Source organism: Leuresthes tenuis, unplaced genomic scaffold (assembly GCF_036924035.1).
Source record: "Leuresthes tenuis unplaced genomic scaffold, fLeuTen1.0.hap1 SCAF_2, whole genome shotgun sequence".
NCBI classification, from domain to species: Eukaryota; Metazoa; Chordata; class Actinopteri; order Atheriniformes; family Atherinopsidae; genus Leuresthes; species Leuresthes tenuis.
In genome coordinates, this window is record NW_027325356.1 from 22,687,421 (window position 1) to 22,697,588 (window position 10,168).

Sequence of the window (10,168 nt, forward strand, 5' to 3'; positions counted from 1 at the left end):
TGCTTCTCAGTCATCTGCAAACTGTTGTCTTCCTGCAGGAAGACCTCCTAAAAAAGCTGTGTCTGGGTTGCTGGTCATGGTGCATGTGCTCAGTATGTGCAGATTTGTAAAACCTTCGTGCACATTTATATTTCATAACCAAATATAAGGAGCCCCACATTGAAAAGTTGCAGAATTTACGTTTAAAGAGACACTACATCATCAATGCAGCCAAATTATTTTTGAACATTTAATGCACAATATAGCTAAAAAGATTCTGTTTGGATCAAAAGTAAAAATAAACATTAATAGAAAATATTAGCATAATTTGTACATTTCATGAAAATATATTACAGTAGTATATAAATGCTTGAAAATGTTTCAGTTATAAAGAACAATTTATGAAATCAGTTTTATCCATTCAGCACCTCACTACAACAGCTCATTTCTATGTGTCAGCACATTTTGCTTTAGATATCTGACATGTGCACATATTGTTATTATAATCATACCGCATTTAACTCACAACAACTCTCTGTGCAATCATCTGTAAACGCTTCTTTTATTGCACTATTCCAACATAATGCTCTCTTTACTTTTATGTTTTTGCATGACTTATTGTTCAGTTCATGTAAACTAAATGTTTGTATTTGTCCTTCTTGCTTTTTTAAAATTAGTTTATTGTTTTTATTTTGTTGCTGTGACAGAACTAGTTGCCTTGCTGGATCAATAAAATACTGAGCTATCTGTTCTGAAGCATAATGATCTGTGTTGAAGTACAGTCCCACAAGTAAAGTAGACTCATGGTTAAGTCACTTTTAAATTTCATGTAGCATCTATATTGTGTGCATTTGATCCTTGATTTGTATTTGTGGAGTGACTTTGTTTGGATTCCAGCAGTCTGCATCACTGAAAATTCAGACCACACTCTCACTCTGAACAACACTGATGTCAAAGAGTTTGCAGGAGCTCTGAAAAGCAAACTGACTCAGAGATCAGTGTTTGATTGATGCACAACTTCTGGATCAGGTCATATAAAAAACAAGCTCCCCCTGCCCAGGTCTGTCCATCTGTGCGTGTGTGTGCTTCACATGGACCCGCATCCTGGCACAGTTCACTGCTTTAGTTAATTTGACAAGCTCAATAAATGTGTCACCAGTCAGCCCTAAATGGTGTTTTCTCACAGTCAACCAGCCTGAACCATTACCCTGTCCCAGTACAAGTGGGGGAGGTGACCCGTTACCCTTTGTGACCATTAATCCACAATTATTGAAAAAAAGGGAGAAAGAATAACTTGACACAGCTTCTCACAACTGAAAACAATAAAAGAAAAGGAAACTCAAAGTAATAGCAGCCTGTCCATCTGCATTTTATTTTGTACAGTAGCACGTCATCAGGCAGCTTTAAGTGTTTTCATTTGCATCATTTATGTATATACAGCATGTGGGCGTGTGTCTGTGACAGTGTGGATGCTAAGCTGAGAGAATGAGTCTGCATATGTTCAGGGGGGGCAGGTGCTGCTACAGCCTCTAGGGAGGGAGGGGGAGTGAGAGGAGTGGAAGTTGATGCCAAAATCACTCTTTAATGACTAGGGGGGGTGTGTATGTCTGTGGGTGGAGGTAGGGGTAGGACCCCTGAGATCCTACATGGCTCATAACTAAGCTCCTGATTTGCACAATGTGCCTCCAGCACTTTTGAGCCGGTCGCAGGATGATGAGAAAGTATTTCTTCAGATAGGATATTGATTAGAGACCAAGCAGGACACAGCACTGTGGACATGAATAAATTCATGGTAAAAATCCCCAAAGTATCACAAAGCCTTCAAGCTGCATTACCAAGAATCTGAGTACTTTCAGTGGCTTTTATCTTGAACTTAACTTGTTTAGGGATTTAAAACAGTTAACGCAGCCTCTCCTGCTTTCTGGAGTCACATATAGCTGCATGTGAGCTGTCCATGGTGCTCAATGGAGGATCACTGTGTAACACACTCACAGGAGTGTTCACTGAGCAACACATAGACATGCAGAATCCAGATGCAACACAACACAGCATCACAGCATTCATGCACTAAGAAGAGTCCTTCTATAAGTTGGAATTCTACATAAATTCGGAGTCACAATCCCCCCCACCAAACACGGAGGTTACGTCAGTGCCGATTGGTTTGGGAAATGGCAGAAGGATCCTCCTCCAACTCCAGCAGGAAAGCATGATTGGTTGCACATGCCATCCTTTAGCACTACAGTCACAGCTGGTATATATTTAGCAGGCCATCCCATCATCAAAATATCTGTACCCCCACCACCACCTCCTTCTCTCCTCATGCACCTCCTTCCTTCTTGTCAGGAAGTGCGTCATCAGTTCGTCAAGGGGGAGCCTCTAGGGCGAGGCACTCTAATATTAGGAAATCAGAAACTCTCCTTCATAAGGCTTCCTTCAAGATCACAGACACACTTAAAATAGTACAGCATGATGCAAGATTATGTGAACACAGCTGAGAAATCTCTAGAAATATGCAGTGCAAATAGTGTTTTCATCATCTCCCTCATTGTTTGAAAATGAAGCTATTTCACTGCTCATCATGAGCACACAAGGTTCTATCAAAGTGTGACATGGATTGGATAGGGCTGTAAGTAAGCATCAGTTTACTGTCACATAACATGAGTTTTGTACTCAATCAGGCTTTAATTTTCATTCCTGTTGTGCAGTGAACATTTGATATTATATCAGAGAAAATGAAGATCCCATTTTTGCAGCACACACTGGAGTTGAATATTGTTAGAACATTCAAGGACACATGCAGAGTGTACAGGGGAGATGGAGGCTTTTTCCCCTTCAATTGATGCAGCTAAGGCACCTGGACTGAAGTGTGTTTCTGTGCACGGTTATGCACGCACGCGTGTGCTGGCAGGTTCTTATTCAGGCTTGCCTCTCAGTGTTCTAGGACCAGATGGGAGCCAGCATGTGTAGGTTGTACATGTGTATGTTTGTGCGCACATGTGTGTGTGTGTTGGTGGTGGTGGTGGTGGGGTATTTCCCAAAACCCAAGCATCAGGCTTCCTTTTGTCCTCTTGCCTGTCACCGATGGCTTCACAGTGGGGTGACAAACACACTCCAAATCTCATTAAAAAGTGAGATGGGGGAGGGCTTTCATATCTAATGGGTGTTCAGGAGAACATGCAGCAGGTCTGTGTGGTTTAAGATAAATGCATCTCTTTCAAATAATTTTTGTGATCTGGTAGTCGTCCTAAAACAAGAAAAAAAAAAGGAAAAGATCCTTTTAGCGGCTGCAGTTTAGTAAAACCTGCTAAACCGCAGCCACACACACATTTCCTTTGATGCCATATTGATTTCATTTCATGCTGTCACCACTCTGTGTTCACCTGATTTCATTAGCTACAGTGATGTGACACATCTGATAGAGTGGTCTCAAAGCAGAGGGATAATACAGCGAAGACAGAATCACTGTCCCCCTTGTTGTTGTGCATTTAGAGTGGTCTATGTACACCCTCCTCACTACAAGAGCTGACCACGATGAATCCATTCTCCATGGCTGTCACTTGTGTTAAACAATAACAGCCCTGACAAAAACATCTGATAAAAAATCTTAATCCTCAGAGGAGGCCTCTTATTATCTCATGTTAAACCATTTGCTGTAATTGCCTGTATGAATGGCTCAACAACAAGCCCCCTTTGTGTACCCTGCAATTTACCCATTAGGGTTTGAAATTGCTTTAAAATTGACGGCAATTCCTTCTCATCTAAAGCAGAAAGCAAATGCTTGCACCTCAACAGAAAAAAATTGCTGGATTCAAACACCCGCTTGCTTTGCTCTCTGTTATTATCTGCCCGCAGACACTTTTACCGACAACTAAACAGCTTTAATTTACATTAATCTAATGGTTGATGTGCTGTGTCGTTGCAGAGATAAAATAATGAAGCGTGGTGCCTTTAAGAGCTGAGCCTGTGAGAGCAGACACCTTGGGACAAGTGTGTGAGAGAAAGGGGGAGAGACAGTAAACAAATGGGATAAAATACATATGACATACTGCTGCTGATATTTGCTTCTGAAAGAGCATTGCAAAACATGCAGCTTTCACATGGAAATTGAGAGCTAAGGCTACGACTTTATTTAATTTGACTGTATAATTCAAAGACTAGAATTATCATTTGGGGTTGTGCTATTTATTTGAGAAATGAAGCTTTGAGTGTACATTTCCAAAAAAACAAACTCATTTAGATCACATGGAGGCATAAAATTCACTACAGCTGAAGAAAAACAAAATTCAAGTTTCACACATACTTTTTAGTTTACTGGCACCCTGTTAAATGAACACCTTCTGACATAAAAATGCAGCAATATCCAAGGTATATACTGTCAATCCTGTTGAAATACCACAGAAGCTATTCCTCTTATAGGCCTTCTATGAGCTTTAGGTTGACATGACATCAATTGTACAAGAAGATAACACCTCTGAGACTTCAGGAAGCTAAGAGAAGCAAGATCACTTGCAAGAAAGTGAGATGAAAAGGATAAGATAATGTCATGATCTTTCTTTCATCATATCAGCTTCCTTTGTTATCTGGTGGCTCTTTCTCCCTCCCTTGCGCTCCTCCTCATTCTGTCACTGCTGCATGGTGACTCAGACACTGCAGAGACGATACATCTAAAGGATACACGGGATGACTCACCCGCTGATCGGACACTGTCCATCTTTAGAAAGTTTTCCCACTCGTACAAGTACACAAACACAGCACAGACACAGGCGTGTTGCACCCTCAAAGCCATTTTTCAAACACCAGCAGATTAGGCTGTGCAGACAGTCAACTGTCATGATCCATGTATCAAACTCAGGCTCCACCCTGCATAAACAAACTGGTTTTAATGGTCATCTCTTTGCACTACACTGACAATTGCTGCACAGGAAGAGTGCACATTCACTGTAGATCTGTCAATCCAATGCTCATCAGAGGAGCAAGATCTTTGTTCATCCTCCAACTCTTCCTGCCCATCTGTCAGTCTGTCTACCCCCTGATGAAACAGAGGATTGGTGGACTTGACATTTAAGAATTTAAACCACTTCTACACCTAATTCTCTCTCACACACACACAGATGAACACATGCAAAGTATTTGCTTCAGGGGCTTCAACAGGTCAGTCAACCTCAGCAACCCCCTGCCAGCAATGATGAAAAGAAATATTTAAGCAAGCACCACACACATTTGAGAGACTCAACTTGAAAATGTCCTTTTTTACTACTTACTTTATCCCTCTCAAATGTACAGACTTCAGTGACTTCAGTGCAAGGTGCAATATTTTGACATTTGATTTGTCAAGCTGAGACAGCCAGAATGTGGTGCTCATTTCAGCCCAATTCAACCATCCTAATGTTAGGTGGAGAATTCTGATCCAAGACCTCTGATGTTTAAGCCCAGATTATCATATAATGCTTTCAGTATTTGAAGGAAAGCTTAAAATTCCCTGTTTCACGGTTAAAGGTATAAAATGAAGGAGAAGAAAATAGCAGTTATTTTGATATCAGATCACAGCTTTGGCCCCCAATGCTCATCATGAGCACACAAGGTTCGCAACATACCATCACAGAACATCTGAATAAGGTATGAAATCAAATTAGCAGCTTAAGTGTTTATTTCTAGACTGTTCATCAAAAGACAGAGGCAGTCTGCAGGTCTAAAAATATGAAGCCAATGTAGAAATGTCTAAAACCTGCATTCTACCCAGTGACAGGGAGAAGGCATCTATATTGATGTCCATGGGAGAATGACTCTACTTCTCTTTTTATCAATTTATTACCTCAGGAAATGCTTTTCCTTGTGAGTTGATGGTTCTAGCCTCTAGTTTCACATCTTAAACAATTTTATTTAATATTTGATAGTCCTATTTACAGTAAAATAGACTAGGTTTGGGCAAGGTTTCCTTGTGACTGGCTAGTTGCTATCCAACAGGTGTAAGTCGTTTCCACAGATCAAAGTCAGAACTGTCTCACACACACACACACACACACACACACACATATCGTCTAGTCTCAAAGGACGAACATGGCCATGGCCACAATGTAAAACTCCACAAACCACTGCACAAGCCTGATATATAATGTTGGACGTTAGCGTTAACAATCACAGCATCAGTATACTCTGGTCATTTCAGGATGGGGGACTGGGGGGGACTGTTTGTTTAGTTTTTTAAATTGTGATCACACAAGTTGAGGGATTCATTGTTACAAGACCTTCATTGCTGAACAACTGACATGTTGCTGCATGTTTTAAGCAAACAGAAGTCAAACTATTTTATTAAATCAGGAATTGCGTCATTATGACGAACAAAATGACGCTGATATAAGATACCTCAGTGACTAAACAAAAAAAATAAAATATATGCTCTGAATAGTTATATAGTTTATATCAAAGGGAGTTTTTGGTCTTTATGCTTTATTGATGGTGAAGCATTCTGGCGCTACAATGATAAAATGTGTACTTCTGCACTGTGTGTATGTGTGTGCATCTTGTATTGATCAATGTGCGTCTACATGTTTTACTTTGTATGTCCTTGCCTACTTTCTTTTTTTTTCAGTCTTTTGTCCATGGTTCTAATACTGAGACGAGTTGCTATGGAGACCGGGATACATGTGTAAAAAGATAGTGGCAAAAGAGAGAAATGTGGTTGTCAGGAGACACTCAAAGACCATGAGGTTGAGGCTGAAAGAGTGAGCTAACCGAGGATGTCACAGAACTGCACAATGATATGAGCACGAAAAACAATTATTCACACAACCAACCATCTACTATTTGCAAATTCTTACAAGTTATAGTGGAAACATTAAGCTATTATTATACTCATATTCTCGTCCTGATAAACCTTTGCCCATCATTACATACAGAGTGGGTGACGGTGTGATCTCTATTGTGTTGACAGGGGTTAAGAGAGTCGCCAGTGATAATACAGCCATTTCAGGCACTCCATCACTTGACAATTACATTACGTTGGTACTCCATTGCTTCCACTCGCTCCAGGTAATCTTGTTAAAATCCCTGTGATTGGAATCACAGTGACAGAGACGAATGTCAGCGAGTTAGCTGCCTGTGGAGCCAAACCCTCTCAATATCTGTTTAAAGGTTTTGAAAAGCATTAAGCTTTTGTAAGGTAACCATGGAATCTCAAAGGCATACTGAAAAGCGCAAGCAGTGCCTTCTGGCATGAAAGATCTGCCCAAGGAGCAATGAGCTGTGCCGTGTCTGCAATTTGTTTTTAATCTTTTTCATTTATTTAATTATTCTTTTAATTAAAGATAGATGCTTTGGATCACAACATAACAGCTGCTGCCACTCCTTTTAAAGTGAAAATGACTATCTTTTTCCTTTTATCAGTCTATGGTTTGGGATTAAGTCGCTATGCTGCCCTCTGGTGGTCATTTTCTGACACTTGATTAAAACTGTTCTATGTATCAGGAAACTGAATATTGGTTTGGTGATTATAGATAAAATACGAAATATGCACAACATAAGAACAAATAAGTCTGTTTATCTTCCTCTATTTCCTGCCGTAGACTCAAAGGTAGTAGAGTAATTTCAAGACTGGCTACACATTTAGAAGCTTGGTGTGACAGGTAGTTTAATTAAAGTAAAGGTCTGCCCTGCAGCTACCGACCGCCTGGTCTGCCAGCCTGAGCCAAGGTAACCAGCATTCATTTGTCATGAGGACAGGCTGACATATTATTTATTATTAATTTATATTAACACCAAACTGCCAAACACTCACTGACAGGCTATTATAGTGAAGCAGGTCTCATAGTCACTATTAAGACAATAGAATTGAGTTATTATATTCACAATGAATTTCATCTTTGATGAGAAAAGGCCGATTGGAGCATTTGCTCCAAATAAATTTTGATGATGTACAACATTCAAGGAAGCTACATTGTTCCGTTTTGACTCACATTTCAAACTGATCTTCCTCTTCTTGATTTTAAACGTAAAAGTCAGAGAGTCTTGAGGGACTTCTGTGAGTGTCCTCTTACAAATGTAACAAGATGTTGAACGTTGTTGAACAGAAAGTCACATCTGATATGAGAGCCATGATGGTTTCAGTTGGGCATTTTAAGAAGATATGTAAAAAGGCTTCCCAATCATATCTGATTTGTTCAACAATTTACAATATGATCAACTCAGTTTTTCAGTGTTGAAACACTGATTATGTTTTTCTCATTCTGAGTCAAGCTCAGTTAGCTTAAATGATCCTAAATCCCATTGTTGACACAACAATAATGTTTGATTACACATTTTATGCCTGATTAATGCCCACATTTTGAATTTCTTGCCTCTTGTTGGTAACATAAGCCTTTCATAAGCTAGTTGTCTTCAAGCCCAGCTTGCTCCCTCCCTGCATACCTCCAGAACATCAGAAGACATTATACAGCCGTTTAGTCCGAGCAGTTTCACCTGACCAGCATGTGCAAAACTGATCCAATTCCTCTTTCATTCATCTTTTGTAGAATTCAATAATTACCAGGTATAAAAATACACATGGTTTTAACATGTGAAGAAAAAAAAACTTGTTTTATGTTTACGTCTGAACTTGATGAGAGGAAATGAATGAAATGAAAACATAAATAGAAAAAAAGAGACACAAAGGCATCCAGACATACACAAAATAAAAATTATAGTAAAAACAATCAACTACATTGAGACACCTCATTCTCCCTCAAAATTAGATCTGCTATAATCTGGCAGAATGATAAAACACTTGTGAGCCTCTAATAAGTGTGTCCCCATCTGATGGGCCTCAGGTCCTCTTGACCCTGGGGACCAATTTGAGTGGTAAACAGCACATGGTGCTCGGCTGAATTATCAACCCCCCACCCCATCACCATCACAGTGGCACGGGGAACAAGATGAAGGCAGATTAGGGTTTAGTTGTCTTGGCAACCTAAGATGCCATCTGTCATGTGAGTGCTGATCCACATTGTGTAGTGGAGACATTTTTTTTAATTCAATCATATTTTCAGTGCCAGACAGACCTCCTGTCAATATACAAAAACTCAGGTCTGCCGTTTTAACTTGAATATCTGAGACGTGATTTGGGGGTTTCATGGAAATCTGAAATGTGACTGAACATCATCTGTTAAGTTACATTAAGGACTTTAAAAGCCGCCCCATACAGAATGTATCCTTAAAACACATATATTTAGAACCCGTTCACTCTCCTACCATGAGTCACACAATAATGATTGGTGAAACTCTGCAGAGGCAGCCACTCAGGTCTAGTATGTAACAACTCACCATTAAACAACCATTTTTAATGCGCGCTGCCTTGTAACAGCTGCTAACAAAGAAATACTCTGGCACATACAGTAATTCCCTGTGAATCTGAAAAATATAACACCAGCGTCACACTTAAAGGAAATAAACCACCTGACTGTGTTGTCTGGATTCTTTTTACAATCAAGGCTGTGCTCCAGATGCTTTGGGACTATTCATTAACTCTGTGGGTGCTCCTGAGTCATTGTAAGATTTACTTTAACAAGCCTTTAAAAAAATCATCACTATGCCTCTGGAACAGAAACAGGAAGTGATTCACACTGGATATGTTTACTGTTTCAGAAGCTTCTGAAAAAAACAACAACAGGGAAAGGGGAGATTGGGATGGGCATGAGGAAATTAGAAGAGGTTTTGATGAAATCTTATCATGTATGTCTCTATTGTGACATATGTATCCTATATGAGTGTAGCATGAAGAGAGGGCAATTCATCAGCACATACGCTCATCAAAATTCACAATAGCATAGGTCAGATGAATGCTAAGCAGTGAAAATGAGCAGGAGGTCAGCAGGGAGGTGTACTGGTGGAAGAAGAAAGGAGTGTCTGATAGATGCGGCTACATGAGGGACTCATCCCTTGGGAGAGGCTGCAAAATGAACCAGCAACCACACCTGGGACTACGCCACACACACAAGAACAGGAGACCAGAATTTCCAGCTTTGCTTGTAGCTGCTTCCACCATCTACCTGATTGACTGAGTCTAGGAGCTGCTCCCTGTCACCATCAAAATAGGTGGAAAAAAACACTTCCTTTTAAAAGTATAGTTATTGTTAACGACACCTGGGTAGCAATAGCTTGTATTAATATTTCTTGAAAGTGATAATCATGAGCTAGAATATTAAAGCATAGTAAAGGC